At 39.1% G+C, this 16,549-nt stretch overlaps 1 pseudogene; it reads right to left on the minus strand.

Moving 5' to 3' along the window:
* Positions 1–10,706: 10,706 nt before the first annotated feature.
* Positions 10,707–11,613, minus strand: LOC120105198 (protein DMP3 pseudogene; annotated as a pseudogene).
* Positions 11,614–16,549: the final 4,936 nt, after the last annotated feature.

Raw genomic sequence — 16,549 nt, forward strand, 5'->3', positions numbered from 1 at the left:
TCGACTCAAGGAAGAAAATCAGAAAGTATGTCCTCTGGATTCATGGGATGAGCCGACTCCGAAGATGCCAAGTCAGCTCCAGATGTTGGCGAGTCGACTCCGGGTTAAGTCGAGTCGACTCCCAGTCAAGGCATGCACTTTAATTCAAATTTGGAACAGTAGCCGAGTCGTCTCCAGTAAAGCACGAGCCGACTCCTGCAATAGGCGAGTCGACTCCTGATCGCACGAGTCGACTCCGATCCCAACGGTAATATTGTCAGGAAGTGCAGACTGTGTCCAACGGCTCTTTTTCTTGTCTCTAACGGCTATATTCTTGTTTCCACGCCATCTAAAGCTATAAAAACAAGAAGAGAGCTAGGGGAGAAGTCATGGAAGTGGGAGAGATCATTTAGGAAAGAGATTCCAAAGAGATTACAAGGGAAATCTCCCATAAGCACAAAAGGGCCATTCAAAGTAAAATAGAGAGAAGAAGAGCATCCAAGTGAATCCCAAAGCTTCCTCTCCATCCGTGTGCTGCCTCGGTGATCCTCTACTTCGTGCCAAATCAGAAGAGGGTCAAGTAAAGAAGAAGCCGAGCTCCTTCATCTTCAAAACTCGTTTGAGGGCTTCTCTTTACTCTATTTGTTTATATTGTCATATTTGCTTGTTTAAGAAGCTTTGTTTTGTTTTATACTTTGTTTTAATATCTTGTAACTTGATTCAATCAAGGGATTGAATCAAGGGGTTAAGGTTTGTTGGTGAGCCAAAGGGAAAACCAACTGTGTAAGGTTTGTTGGTGAGCCAAAGGGAAAACCAACTGTGTAAGGTTTGTTGGTGAGCTAAAGGGAAAACCAACTGTGTTAGGTTTGTTGGTGAGCCGAGGGTAAAACCAACGAGTAGGGTTCGATTGTGATCCCGAGACAACAATCGGAGTGGTTCTAGTCGGTGAGCCTGGGAAAACCGACCGAGTTCGTTGTGACCTCGTAAAACAACAAGTTGGGTTGTGAGCTTGTAAAACAACCGGCTGTAATCTGTAGGATTATAGTGAAATTTCCAAGAGGTCTTGGGGAGTGGATGTAGGTGCTGGGGTGCACCGAACCACTATATGTTTGTTGTGTTTGTGATGCTTTTTGTCATTGTCTATCTTGCTCACTTACTTACCTAGATAAATTGCATGCTTAACTCTTATCCGCGCATCCTTTAGTTGCAAGCATATTAAATTTACTTAATCAAGTCTCATTCGATAAATCAACCTATTGCTAAGTTTAAATTCCACTGTGCAACTATACAACTTAGCATAATTAATTGAAAAGTGTTAGAAGTAGCTTAAAAGTTTTATAAAACCCAATTCACCCCCCCCTCTTGGGTTGTATCTACTGGGCAACACATTCAAGCAGGGAAAATAGGTGGTGGTGAAGAAAGAGAATAAGAAAAAAACGATTGGTTTCCATTCCACTTTGGTCCTTAGCAAGTGGATATGAAGTAGATGATGTAAAAAAGATGGAACAGTCATAGTCATGAAGGCCCTAACTACAACTAAGCACGAAGACCAACTTTACTGGAGGAAAGTGAATGTTATTATAAGATGGAATAAAGAAGAGCAAAGACTGAAACATTGGCTTATGACAAATGGCACACCAAATCATAATATTCGCATGGTTTAAAAGTGAATATATTTTTGGGGAAATTAATGACCGGCCTATATTTTGATCGGTCTCTAACGTTTAATCCCTATTGACTGGTTGTTTAACAATATATCTAATTATATTTTAATATTTCATTATGAGACGAAAATGCCCCCACCCACCAAAGAAGAGGAAAAAAAGCCCATTTCCCGAAGAAGAAGAAGAAAAAGGCCAACGGCCAGCTGCGGCCGCCGCCGGCCCCCACCCACCCCCACCCGAGCCCCCTCCTGCGGCCGCCACCGGCCCCGGCCCGCCCCCTCCAAAGCCCCCTCCTGCGGCCGCGCCACCGGGAATGCCCCCGCCCCTGCCCCCACCCCCACGGTGGGGAGGTGCCGAAGAAGAGGAAAGTTCTTCTCCTCCTGCATCTTGCGGCCGTCGCCGGCTACGGCCCACCCTCCTCCCACGTTCGCCGCGCCCTGGCCCCTTTCCGGCGCCGCGTTCTCACAGGAGGACAAGATTTCTCTGTTGGCCCGGCCCCCTCCTGCGGCCGACGGCGGCCCGACACCCTCCTGTGGCTGACAGCGGCCCAGCCCCTTTCCAGCGCCGGCGGCATCGCAGGAGCAGAAGAAGGGAAGAAAGAAGAAGAAGGGAAGAAGAGAAGAAAAAGAAAAAAGAAGAAGAAAAGGAAAGAAAAGGAAGAAAAGAAAAAATAAGAAAAGAAGAAAAAAAAGGAAAAATAAAGAAATAAATAAATAAATGCATAAAATAAATATTTATATATATGAATGAACGAATAAATAAATAAATAAATAATAATTGTAATGAAATAAAATAATTATAAATGCATAAAAAGAAAAGGAAAGAAAAGGAAGAAAAGGAAGAAAAGAAAAGAAAAAAAAGAAAAGAAGAAAAAAAAGGAAAAATAAATAAATAAATGCATAAAATAAATATTTATATATATGAATGAACGGATAAATAAATAAATAAATAAATAATATATTATAATGAAATAAAATAATTATAAATAAATAAATAAAGCCGCAGCGACCGCCACGGCCCGGCCCCCTTCCGGCGCCAGCGGCCTCATGGGAGGAGAAGAAAGAAGAAGAAGGGAAGAAGAGAAGAAAAAAGGAAAAGAAAAAAAAGAAGAAAAGAAAAGAAAAAGAAGAAAAGAAAAGAAAAGAAAGAAAAAAAGAAAAAAAGAAAAAAAGAAAAATAAACTAATAAACAAATAAATAAATGCATAAATAAATATTTATATATATATATGAATGACCTAATCAATAAATAAACAATATATTATAATGAAATAAAATAATTACAAATAAATAAATAAAGCCGCTGCGGCCGTCACTGGCCATGGTCGGGCCCCCTCCCGCGGCCGCCATGGCCCGGCCCCCTTCTGACACCGCCATCCTCCCGAAGGAGAAAATAGAAGAAAAGAAGAAAAAGAAGAAAAGGAAAGGAAAAAAAAAGAAAAGAAAATAATTAGTGCGTGACAAATACCATTGCAATTAGTTAAGTAAGCTTGGAACTCAATTCATATAGACTCGAACACTGTTAACTTTAGGTTAGTAAACTCGGTATACAGGTATATAGCATGGCACACATTTAAGTAAACTTGACATGCAATTAATCAATATTTGAATACTTAATCTAACCTAGCATACAGTTAAATCTCCTCGGCACATAGTTAAATCAGCTCGAAATACACTTAATCTAACCTGGCATCCAGTCAAATCATCTTAGAGCACAGTTAAATTTTTTTTGCATAGAGTTAATGTTTTCTAAGTCTAGGACTGGAATAGGTTTAGGGTGTAAGTGGATAGGATATCTTTTAAAATGATATCAAAAATCTAAAAAATAAAACTTGAGAAGTAAAATATCTGCAATAAAACCCCTTGGACTCGCTTAACGTCAAAATTTGGTCAATTTATAATCAAAACACATAATTTTGGCCCTAGAGCCCTCACTTCCAACCAAAAATAAGAAAAATCCTAAAAATTAATAGTCAAATATCTCTATATCTACAATTATAATAAAATAATTTTAAATTTATGATCGGCCTTTCTCCATAACTCAAATATCCTTTGTACAAACCTATATTTTTCTAATTAAATGGATACGATTGATAATGCCAACAATGAAATTATAATATAATTAGGATTTGTCACAGCAAGAGAAAAAAATAAATAAATAAGAACACAAGTAATTTTTTAATATTTTTCAATAAAGAAACTAGAATCGAATAGATATTAAATACCTGGTTTGTCGCCTGCTTGGGGAATGCTAATTGGAATGCGAAGCATTATTCTATTTCAAAACATTTCACTGGGAATGAAGCGGCGTTGTGCGAACGCACGAGTCCACTTCCAAGATTTCCATGTCAATACGTTTCCGACACGTGGGACATATGGGATGCGGCAGCAGAAGTTACTATGGTTGCCGGGTTTGCCAAGGCTCGGACTCTTCCAAAAGTGAGCCCGACATGGCTCTCTGTCGAATCCAGTTCCCTCGAATCCATCGTTGGATTGCACAATGGTGAGTGCTTTGACACCCATGCTGGGCTTCATCCAACGATTGAGATCGTGAAAAGCGCGATCCAACGGCAAAGAGTGATTTTCATCTCAGTTTGGATCCTTCTCACGAATGAATCAACCTCTATGCGATTGAGGCGGTCGCCTAAGACCCCGACCCCCAAATACATTTATTATAGTGAATCCGAAGGTGAGCGTCTAAATGCATTGGGGATCCTAATATATTTGCAGGCCTCAAATGCTACGTATCTTTATAACTATAAATGTATTAAGGCCTCTAAATGCATTTATACTGGAATGTATCTCTTATCTAAAAAAAATTATTTTTTTCTTTATTTATGCATTGTGGACTCTAAATGCATTTATATTAGGGCTTTGAGTTCGCCTTAGGCTCTCAAATGCTTTGAGCCGCTTATGGTCCTTTTGCAGGCAAGAAGGCATACTGCGAAAAAGGACAAAGGCCGACTTTGCAGAGTAGGGTTGGACCAATCTCATACTTTTCTAGGTAGAAAAGAGAACAGCGAAGACTAACTTGCAAGGCTTAAAATAATACTTGTGGTAAAGGTTTGGAAGGGCCCCCTTATTTATCATACGTATGTATATGGCCAGTGATTAGTATAACAATTGTTATTTGAGATACAGTAGGGTCGAAACCTAGCACCAATAGCGATCAATAGGACCTCTGAGTTGAATTAGAATAGATATTTATCTTTTAAAAGTGAAGTGGGTAGTTATGAACAAATGGAAATAGCGCGTGAACTTTGTGAACGAAGTGTCCAGCATGCAATGACTCCTAGGACTAGCTAGTTCGAGTTATGTCTGAAAATATATCAAGCAAACAAGAAGCGTCGTGAGAGTTCTCAAATGCGTGCCATCTTGTATTTTTTATTTTTTTATTTTTTTGCCCCTTCTAAGTTCCAAGCACCGCTAACAATCAGTCGTTATTGACGGAATGATTAATCTTAATGAATCATAAACCATACCTTGACTCGCTAAATCCATCTTGAATTAAGCTTTGAAATGCGTGCGCAGCCGTGATCAATCGAGATTTGAATAGAGATTAGCGAGAGATCTTCTGGAGAGAGAGCTCTTAATGCGTACATTAGAGAAGGGGTCTAACAGGCTATTTATAGCCCTCTCCAGGGACCAAACGCTGCAGGTGGTTACACCCGTGAAGAGTCACCCCCCATCAAGGTAACCCTTCACTACTGTGAAAATACCTTAATGCCCTTGTGATTATCAGGATTTACGAAATTCAAGGGACACTTGTCAAACGTGGGTTCTAATTAAACGTGATCAGGGTTTAATTAAAACGGGATCCAACATTCTCCCACTTGGACCATATTGACGCCATTTGTCAATGTGGGCCACAACTTGACGGGATCCCAACATTCTCCCACTTGGACCATATTGACAAGTGAAATATCCTTAGCACTTGAATTTTATAATCTTTATACGCGTATTCTTTCTATTCTGATATCAATTGTGGGCAAACTTTATGTTTGATTACTTTGAGAATAATAATACGAACCATGGCGGAAATAACACCTATTTGATTGACGTATAACCTTCCATGATCACTATATTACTAAACCATCATAACCAAACCCTTATGAATGAACTTCTCATGAAATCCATTCTTTGGTCACAATTTCTGCTACCATAGTATGCATAAACCATATGAATTCATTAAAGCAGAAAATACAAAAATGTGATTTACAGCCATTTGAAATGTGCACAATAACACATCAATTAATTTATACAGAAAAGGCCCATTTGACCGACATGCTCCTTATGCAATCCCGGGGCTATTGCTTTGGTCAAAGGATCTGCCAACATAAGCACAGTATTGATGTATTGAACTGAAACTTTATGGTCATCACATTTTTCTTTTATAACAAGATAATTCACCTCCATGTGCTTATTTCCATTGGATATCTTGTTATTCTTTATTGAGGAAACTGCTGCTAAATTATCACAATATAACTTTATGGGCCTTGAAATAGTGTCCACGATCTGTAGGCCTGCGATAAAGTTCCTCAACCAAATAGCCTGTGTAACTGCATCATAACATGCTAATAACTCAGCCTCCATTGTTGAAGCAGCTGTCATCTTTTGCTTCGAACTCTTCCACGAGACTGCACCACCAGCTAGTAGAAAGATATAACCTGATGTTGATTTTCTACTATCTGGACATCCCGCAAAGTCTGAGTCTGAGTATCCAACTATCTCCAAAAGATCGGATTTGTTGTATGTGAGCATATGATCTTGAGTTCCTTAAAGATATCTTAATACTTTCTTTGCAGCTCTCCAATGTTCCATTCCTGGATTAGCTTGAAATCTCCCCAGTAATCCCACAACATATGCTATATCAGGTCTGGTACAGACTTGAGCATACATTAAAGTCCCAATTAGTGAAGCATATGGAAATACTTTTCGCCTTTAGTAATAGGCACTGGGCTTGGTTTGGAATTTTCCATACCAAATCTCTCCAACATTTTCTTAATGTAGGCTTTTTGAGATAGACAAACTTTTCCCTTAGATCTATCTCTATGAACCTCAATGCCGATGACATATGAGGCTTCACCCATATCCTTCATATCAAAATTACTGGAGAGAAATTGCTTAGTCTCCCTAAGCAATGCCAAATCACTACTAGCAAGTAAAATGTCATCTACATATAGGACTAGAAAAATAAATCGACTCCCACTGATCTTAAAATAAATACATCTATCAACAACATTTTCTACAAAGCCAAATGTAGAAATGACGTTATTGAACTTAAGATACCACTGTCGGGATGATTGCTTGAGTCCATATATAGACTTATTTAGCTTGCAAACTTTTTGACTCTGACCTTCTGAAACAAAATCTTCAGGTTGTTTCATGTAAACTTCTTCCTCTAAATCGCCATTAAGAAATGCAGTTCTCACATCCATTTGGTGCAGCTCTAAATCAAAATGAGCCACCAAAACCATAATTATCCTTAAAGAGTCCTTCTTTGAAACTGGAGAGAAGGTCTCATGATAATCAATACCCTCCTTTTGAGTAAATCCTTTGGCAACAAGTCTAGCCTTATGTCGCTCTACCTTGCCCTTGGAGTCTCTTTTGGTTTTAAAAACCCATTTGCAGCGTACTGCAGTAGCTCCAGAAGGTAGTTCAACTAGATTCCAAACATTATTTTTAGCCATAGAATCTATCTCATCTTTCATAGCATCTAACCATTTGGAGGAATTTACTGAATTTATGGCTTGTGAGAAATTTATTGGATCATCTACATTCCCTATGTCATAATCGCTTTCTTGAAGGTATACTATATAATCTGGTGGAATTGGAGATCTCCTTACCCTTGATGACCTTCTTAAAGTTGCTTCTTGATCCACTGGTTCTATAGGTGGAGGAGCAACATTCTCAGTGATAATTGGCACAGATTCAAGTGGAACATTAATAGTAGACTCATCCTCCTCTAAATCATTATTAATGATAGGTGGAGGAATCATTGGCTGCTTATTTGAATCTTGCACAGCATACGGAGTTTGCTTTTCCTCAAAATTAATTTCTTGAGGGTTTATACTCCCACTGATTTGGTCATTTTCAAGAAATCTAGCATTTCTTGTCTCCACAATCCTCAAAGTATGATTAGGACAATAAAATCTGTATCCCTTGGACTTTTCTGGATAACCAATAAAATAACAACTAATGGTTCTAAAGTCCAACTTTTTCTCTTGTGGGTTGTACACCCTTGCCTCAGCTTGACACCCCCAAATGTGTAGATGTCTTAAACTAGGTTTCCTACCTGTCCAAACTTCATAGGGTGTTTTTGGGACAGCTTTAGTAGGAACCCTGTTTAGAATATACGCAGCGGTTTTTAAGGCATCACCCCACAGAGAAATTGGGAGAGTTGAGTGACTAATCATACTTCTTACCATCTCCATTAATGTTCGATTTCTTCTTTCCGCAACTCCATTTTGATCAGGAGTACCAGGCATAGTGTATTGTGCAACTATACCTTGCCGCTGCGCCGTGGGTGGCGCGGCTGGCGCCGCTGGCAGTGGCCGGGGCCGCTTAGCGGCGGGCCGCAGGCCATGGCGGCCAATTTTTTTTTTTCTTCTTCGCCCACGGTGGCCATGGCGGCCACGGCGGGTTGCAGCCGCTGCCGGCTCGCCGGGGGGCGGGTCGCAGCGGCAGCCGGGGAGTCGGGCCGCTGGACAGTGGCCCTGTTGGCCACCAGTTGGACGGGGAGAGCCGCTGCCATGGCCGCCGCTCTCCCTTCCTTATTTTTCTTGAGAAAAATGGAACGAGGGGAAAGATGGGAAGCGTTTAGTCCCACATCGCCCAAATGAAGAAAAGTCATTGCTTTAAGGAATATGGGGAAAACTTCTGATTCAGAGATAAGAGTTTAGTCCCACATCGGCTAGCCAAAATTCGTTCCGATGTTTAAATAACATCGGGTTCTCAAGCAGAGTAAATTAATAAATCAAATAAGTATGATTTATTTTGTAATCAAATCCACCCGCTCTGATACCATTGACGGAATGATTAATCTTAATGAATCATAAACCATACCTTGACTCGCTAAATCCATCTTGAATTAAGCTTTGAAATGCGTGCGCAGCCGTGATCAATCGAGATTTGAATAGAGATTAGCGAGAGATCTTCTGGAGAGAGAGCTCTTAATGCGTACATTAGAGAAGGGGTCTAACAGGCTATTTATAGCCCTCTCCAGGGACCAAACGCTGCAGGTGGTTACACCCGTGAAGAGTCACCCCCCATCAAGGTAACCCTTCACTACTGTGAAAATACCTTAATGCCCTTGTGATTATCAGGATTTACGAAATTCAAGGGACACTTGTCAAACGTGGGTTCTAATTAAACGGGATCAGGGTTTAATTAAAACGGGATCCAACAGTTATAACGGGGGCCAATTACGCATATGGCAGTATTGATGCGGCACATGCTGGATTGGTGGAATCAATCTGACCGCGCCCTTTGATTCAGCTAGCCACTAATTTTGGTTTTCGATCAATATATTAAGCGATAATATGGCAGGTAATATTTTGTATGCATCAAAAAAATAAATTTATTTTTAAAATCTATTTAGATCTTTTAATAGAATTGAGCTAAAAGTTCTATATAATTTATAAATTGGACTAATATAACCAATAAAATCACAGGCTACACTAAATCTGTATTTATAAAATATCCAGAAATATTTTTGAAGCAGGCTAGCCCAAATTTTATAGAAAAAAATACGTAAGATATTTTTTTTATTCCTATGGACAAGGGTCAACTAACTTCAAAACTATTTTTGATTATTTTGCTTGTCCACTTACTACCCTATGATATTATTTCCGAATCTCCAAGATTTCGGCAGTTGGCATGATCAATTCTCCAGGGGTTAGGTCGAACTCAGGTTAGAGTATGGTTCAATTCTCCAGTTGGCATCACCCTCTCTCGAGTTTGGTGACCCTATAGCAACGACAATGATATAGAGTTTTGTCATCCATCATAGAATAGGTATAAGTTTATAAGGAAGGATTAGATTAATAGCGCTGCTGGCCGCATCATTTTTTTTGCCGCACATCATTCCGAAGGTTTTTTCTTTTCTTTTCTTTTTTTCTTTCTTTCTTTATTTTTTATTTTTGGAAGAACTACGAGTTCTGGAGGGTAACTCGGCGACGGTTATTGGGTGGATCCTGCAGGCTTCGAGAGGAGTTGGCGACAACCACCTGCTCTTGAGAGATATTCGAGTCATGGTTCATGACGGATTGGTGCTTATGTTTAGAGAGGCCAACGGGGCGGTGGATTGGGTTGCATCTTTTGTTACCAACCATTCGGAGACCACCTATGGGAGGGTGAGATGGAGTTGCCTAGGGCTCTTCGTGATATTCGGCTTTTTGATTTTATTCGAAGAGGGCAACACATAATGAACCAAAAAGGGACTGTAGTTGGTACCCTCCACGCGCGAAAGAAGGATTCACCATCCTTCGCGCCCATCCACTGTAAGATCATCTTTGGACTCATCTTTCGAGGCTGTAGCCTCGCCCTCCTTTTTCATACAAGCCAAGTTCCAGCCTTTTGGGGGTTAATTGGAAACTTGAGTCCAAAATTCAGGCTCCAATAGAAGGAAACAAATAGTTGAAAATGCTTATTTTTTGAATTAACTTGAGATCAAGCCTGGCGTCCCTTTTTTTTTATTTTTTTCTGATGTACGTCAAACCAGTCTTGCTAAGTAAGAAAAAAATTCAGGCTCCAATAGAAGGAAACAAATAGTTGAAAATGCTTATTTTTTGAATTAACTTGAGATCAAGCCTGGCGTCCCTTTTTTTTTATTTTTTTCTGATGTACGTCAAACCAGTCTTGCTAAGTAAGAAAAAAATTCACATCATATGGTACTATTCAAGAAGCTATTGGATATATGACCATTAAAGCACATGCACTTGTTGAAAATTCAGGCTCCAAACAAATAGTTGAAAATGCTTATTTTTGAATTAACTTGAGATCAAGCCTGTCTTCTTTTTTTTTGTGACGCATGGCTAACCAATCTTGCTAAGCAAGAAAAAAATTCACATCAAGAAGTTATTGGATAATATACCCATTTAAAGCACATATACTTGTTGATACAGTCCTCCCAAAAGAATACATATAGGCTAATCTTATTGTTAATCCTTTACGTTTCACAACATCTACTAGAAAATGAATCCGAACATATAATAACCAAAACAGCTAGCTTACTGTGAATGAGGCGGCGTATCCGAATATCCAATCCCCTTCCGAGTGGTTGGAAAGATCAAAAACACCATGATCGACAAGAACCCGGCCCCAAGCGGCAACTTCTGGAGGATCTGCTTCGAGTATGGCCCAGAATCCGGAAAGAAGCAGTTCTGTATATTGGTATCACTAAAGGTTAGAGCCAAGAACAGCAGGACCGAGAAGAAGGCATGGACGTAGTCCAACCACCGTATCCGAAACCTCAACAAGTCCTCCAACACCTTGCTTCGATCCCCATCAGAGGGCTGGTAATTGAAAACAATGAAGCTTTTGCACGTGGCCATGCCATAGTACAACTTTCCGTTGGTCCCTTTGAAACTATCGGTGAAGGAGAAGAAGATACAAGAGATGGTGCAAATGAGAAGTAACGACAAGGTGATGTACTTGTTGGAAGCGTAGCAGATGCATTGGTTGGCGATGGAAGGGGAGAGAGCTTGGAAGGCGAGGACGGAGCCGGTCGGAAGGAGCTGCGCGAGGTTCGCCGCAGTCGACAGGGTCTTGTCGATCACCAATCGCCTCTGGCTCGTCAAGCTTTGGCTGGGAGTAGTGCCCCTTAATGGGGTCGACCTATCCAATTCTCTCGGTTCTGAATCCTGGCTATTTGCAATTGTGATCGCAGATGATATCTCTGTCATTGAGGATAAGAAGGGAGAGAGAGAGAGAGGCTGTGGTTTTCTTGAGAAGTATATTATTCAACAGAAGCTTGGTAGTGGTTTTCTTTAGCCTTCTTCTCGTGTTTAGAAGGCTAGAGACTTTTGTGATTTTATGTGGTGCCTATAGGAGTAGTGGGATTTATACAAACGAAATGTCATCATTGTTAGCAATATATCGCCCAAATAAGTAAATAAATCTATTAATTACAATAATAGAAAATCTTAAAAGAAATTATATATATATATATATATATATATATATATATATATATTATTCGGCATCAAAATTATAGTAAAAAAAAATCTATTCTAGCACAAAATAAATCTATTCATTTAATATATTTAAATCATAAAATTGCAAATCTTACAGATTTGCTAATATTAAATTTAAAATAAGAGTAAGAGAAAATAGCCTAATTGAAGGTAGGTCGAAACACGTAGACGCTGTCCTAAAAAAGCTTTTGCCCCGACGTACAAGTCTCCCAGTAATACTCCTCCGAAATTATAACTTTATTGGACTAAAAAATAAGACGATAGCCTCTCTGGACAAGCAAGGAACCATTAATTAGGTTTCTTCTAACGATCGATACATATTTGATGCCGTGCTGGGATAAGACCTTTCCAAAAGTAAGCTTTAAGTCTACTCGTCCCACTCCTAGCACACGTGCCTCCAAGCTGTTTGCCATAATCACAGCTCTTCCACTTGAGACCTGGTAAGAAGAAAATTAGGAGCGATCCGAATAAATATGAATACCAACTCCGGTATCAATCCACCAATCAAGTGCTTGTAAAGTTATGTTAACTTCAGAAGTGAAGAAAACAGACCTGAAAGCTGTCTTAGAAGAGCCAGCGCTGGAAGTCACCATGTTGACTTGAGCACTGATTGTGTGTAGACCCTTTTTCTTGGTTGAAGAGGTGCAGTCTTCTTATAGAAGCACTGAGGAGACAAATGGTTAATTCGACCACACACATAACAGAAATAAAGACCACCTTCCTCTTTCTTCTTCTTCTACTTCTTGGATTGGATAGATTTTCTATTGTGGTGGTTAGGGTTTCTAGGGTTGTAGGGTTTCTTTTTGTAATGCTTATTTTTGAACGGTCGGTTCTGATTTTTTCTAGGTGGGGTCTCTACATTGTAAGTATTATTTTTGTGTCTAGTAGAGGTTTTACTCCTGAGCCTATGCTGTTCTTCAATTCTAATGGAGTTCAAAACTTGGATTAGGATGAGATCTCCTTGGGTATGGCCTGGAGTCTTAGCAAAATCAGACCAAAATTGGATAGTTTGTCTATCAGGCTACCTGAAATGATTCATCCAAATTGGTTCTATTAGTCCTAAGATGGTGGATTAGAATTTCAAAATCATAAATTTGGTCATTCATAGGCTTTGAGTCTACCATCCTAAAGTTATTGAAGTCTGAGGCTTTGAACCAAATTACCTCAGCATCATCAAAATCATATTTGCTTTCTAGGGTGTCCCAGGATTCTTCGGCACTCTTGGTTGTGCAATAGATGTCATACAACCTCTCAGAAAGGACACCTAAGATTCTATGGATGCAATGATAGTCTATCTCATTATGAGTCTTAGAAAGTGTGCTGGTGGAAGCAGAAGGTTCAGTGTAGGAGGAGGATGAACTCCGGTTTGGGTTTGGATTTTGGTGAGTAGCATGTCGTGAAGTAGTTGGGTTGGACTCATTATCAACTTCCGAAGTTCTCTCACCTATGGCTGAGATCAACCCTAATATGGTGAGCCAGAACCGCATTTGATTCTGCTGCCTTCTAAAGTTGTGGTCATCAAATTTTTCAGCTTTGGCACTAAGATGGTCACTAGTATTAGAGGCCATAGGATCAGGGTTATAGAATAGAGACAGAAATCTGAATGAAGGTAAAATGTTTATGTCAAAAAATTGTACTAATTTTTATATTGAACTTTGGATGTCTAGTTGATATATCTAAAAAATAATAGCCAGATCAGCTCCAGATCCATGGTGAAGCAATAGGCTCACTTAAGTACTAACCTCTCTTAGGCACGTATGACTTTTTGACGAGCTTTTTTTGACACCATTAGTTAGTGAATATAATCTCTAGAAATCACGCAAATTCAATTTTTAGAAGAGCCTAGATGCAAACTGATAGTCAATTTTAAAGACCACGCAATAGCACGTATCTGGTAGGATAGTGATTACGGGTATCGATCCACAGGGATTGGGGTACAGTTGTTTTCTTAAGAAAAAAATATTTAAAAAGAAAGTTTAGGAAGACTATTGAACTAAATATTTAAGAGAAATGCAATTAAAATGATATCAGTTTGAGGGAAACCTAGGACAAGGAATTCACCGCTAACATCGGAACAAGGGTTATTTATAATTTATTTCGTTCTTGGATTAACATGCAAATTGGCTACAAGCCATTAAGCATTCGAATAGAAATTCACAAAAGTAATTTAGGCATAATCCATCTTCAGTTGGCATGAAATGTCTACCCTAATCTAAGGTGGCAACACATCGCATCTTCCCGAAGCATGAACTATCTTATATTTACTTAGTGATCATGAAAAACAGTTGTATAAACGTCATACTTAAAATTACAGAAATTAAATATGAGATGAAATAAAATATTCATTAAGAATAAAATAAAGTTTATACAACTCCAAGAATAGAAATCAAAAATATAAAACCCTTGGCCCTTTGTTAGGACTGCATCCGGCCCTAGAGAAAAGATCAGCCTTCCATGGAGTCGTGGGCGACAGCAATGATTCAGCAGCGGGCTCCCATTTCTTCTTTTCTTCCTCCCTTCCCTGGGTCTCTCTCTCCTAACAATTCATTATATTTTTTTCTTTTTGGGAAGTCATTCCCAAAAAAACCAAAGTATTATCTCTCCTTTCCTCTTCTTCCCGTGAGAACTCCTCTGATCGGGCTTGAACCGAACCGAAGTGAAGCCTCCTCCTTTTATAGCTTTCCCAGCCCCCTCTCCTCCTCTCTCCTTCCTTCTTCTGTGGCTGATCCGAATGGGAGGATAAGGTCGTGGAAGTTGATCTGATCCGAAGGAGGTTGAGAGGAGATGAGCGTGGAAGAGCTTAGACCTCATCCGTGGGAGATATGGCTGGAAGTTTGAAGCTAATCCGAGCTTATCCGGGTTGGGATGAAGATAAACATGGGATGTGTTCTTGGCTGAGATGGGTTGCTGGGATTCTGGGATGCAGGGGCTTCGGGATGAAGCTTGGGATGGTTCTGTTCCGATGAAACAGAGGATGCGTGGATGGATGAAGGCCATCGGGAGATACACGTAACAAGGGATTCTTCCGTGGTCAATGGGTCTCGGCTTTGTTTTCGTGAAGGGAAGTTGAAGAAGAAACGGATATGCTCACGGCTAGGGAACTCGGAAGACGCGGGAGCGAGAGGATGAAGACGTGAGTGATCCGGTTGAGATGCGGCTGGGAGGATATTTTTGCTATTGTTGCTATTTCGAAACAGGGGAGAATAGCTGGGACCGGATGCTTGGGCTTTATCCCGTGGGTGATGGAAGATGAGATTCTCGGACTGGGTGAATGCCGTGGACGAGGATGGAGCTCTGGTGGTTGATCCGTGGGATAAGGAGGATCTCAGACTGAGAGGAAGCAATCGGTTGCGAACAAAAGTTGGTTGGGAGATGGAATAAAGATGAAGTCGATGTGGATGAGGATGAGGAGGTTTTTGGAATGCAGAAGGGATGAGGATGATGGGAAGATATGCAGAGGAGAGGATATGGCTTTATTCATGGACGTGGAAGAGGAATTCGGGATGAGTGTGGAATGTTGGGAGGTTGGATTTGGCTGCTGAGATGCACGGATTTGATGGGAACATCTAAGAGGTAGGTCGAACGGCTGGGAGGGAATGGGTTGTTGATTGGCTTGGATGTGGGCACGTGAACTTGGGATCGATGCCACATGCTGAGAAAGAAATTTGGGAAGTTTGGAGACATGGAAAGACCTAGGATAAATGTGTGAAGGAATTGGATGTTAATGGCTGAGATGTTATGCCGTGGGTGATGCTTGGAAATGGGGTGCACAGGAAGATGAGACTTCCGGGAGATGATCTAATCCATTGGGTTCATGGGATTTGGGTTCAGGAATTATCCCGAATAAGTTCGAATCGATCTGCATACATTAGGCTCAATTAATAAATAATTAAATCAAACTCGAATTAATTTATTAAAATGCAATGATGAGGGTAACACATCTTTTAGTTGAATTTACAAAATATGTGAATTAAAATAATGATAAGTGCTATGAATAAGATATTAATTTATGCATTATTTAGCACTTATCACAAACTTAAATTGGTTATTGTGTATCAATCAATTTTCGAATTTTCGGTTTGAATTTTTTGAAATAATAATAATTGATTACTAATTTAGTACTAGCAAATCAATTATTGTAATTGAGATCTAAAATATCAATTCAATAAATTATATAATTTATTACCTTATTAAAATAATTGATTACTAATTTTGTGCTAACAAATCAATTATTATAATTGAGATCTAAAATATCAATTCAATGAATTATATAATTTATTATCTTATTAGAATAATTGATTACTAATTTTGTGCTACCAAATCAATTATTATAATTGAGATCTAAAATGTCAATTCAATGAATTATATAATTTATTACCTTATTAGAGTAATTGATTACTAATTTTGTGGTAGCAAATCAATTATTATAATTGAGATCTAAAATATCAATTCAATGAATTATATAATCTATTACCTTATTAGACTAATTGATTACTAATTTTGTGCTAGCAAATTAATTATTATAATTAAGATCTAAAATGTCAATTCAATGAATTATATAATTTATTACCTTATTAGAATAATTGATTACTAATTTTGTGCTAACAAATTAATTATTATAATTGAGATCCAAAATATCAATTCAATGAATTATATAATTTATTACCTTATTAGAATAATTGATTACTAATTTTGTGCTAGCAAATCAATT

Source organism: Phoenix dactylifera, chromosome 2 (assembly GCF_051530095.1).
Source record: "Phoenix dactylifera cultivar Ajwa chromosome 2, Ajwa_hap1_PhDact_Kaust_v1.1, whole genome shotgun sequence".
In the NCBI taxonomy this organism is placed as follows: domain Eukaryota; kingdom Viridiplantae; phylum Streptophyta; class Magnoliopsida; order Arecales; family Arecaceae; genus Phoenix; species Phoenix dactylifera.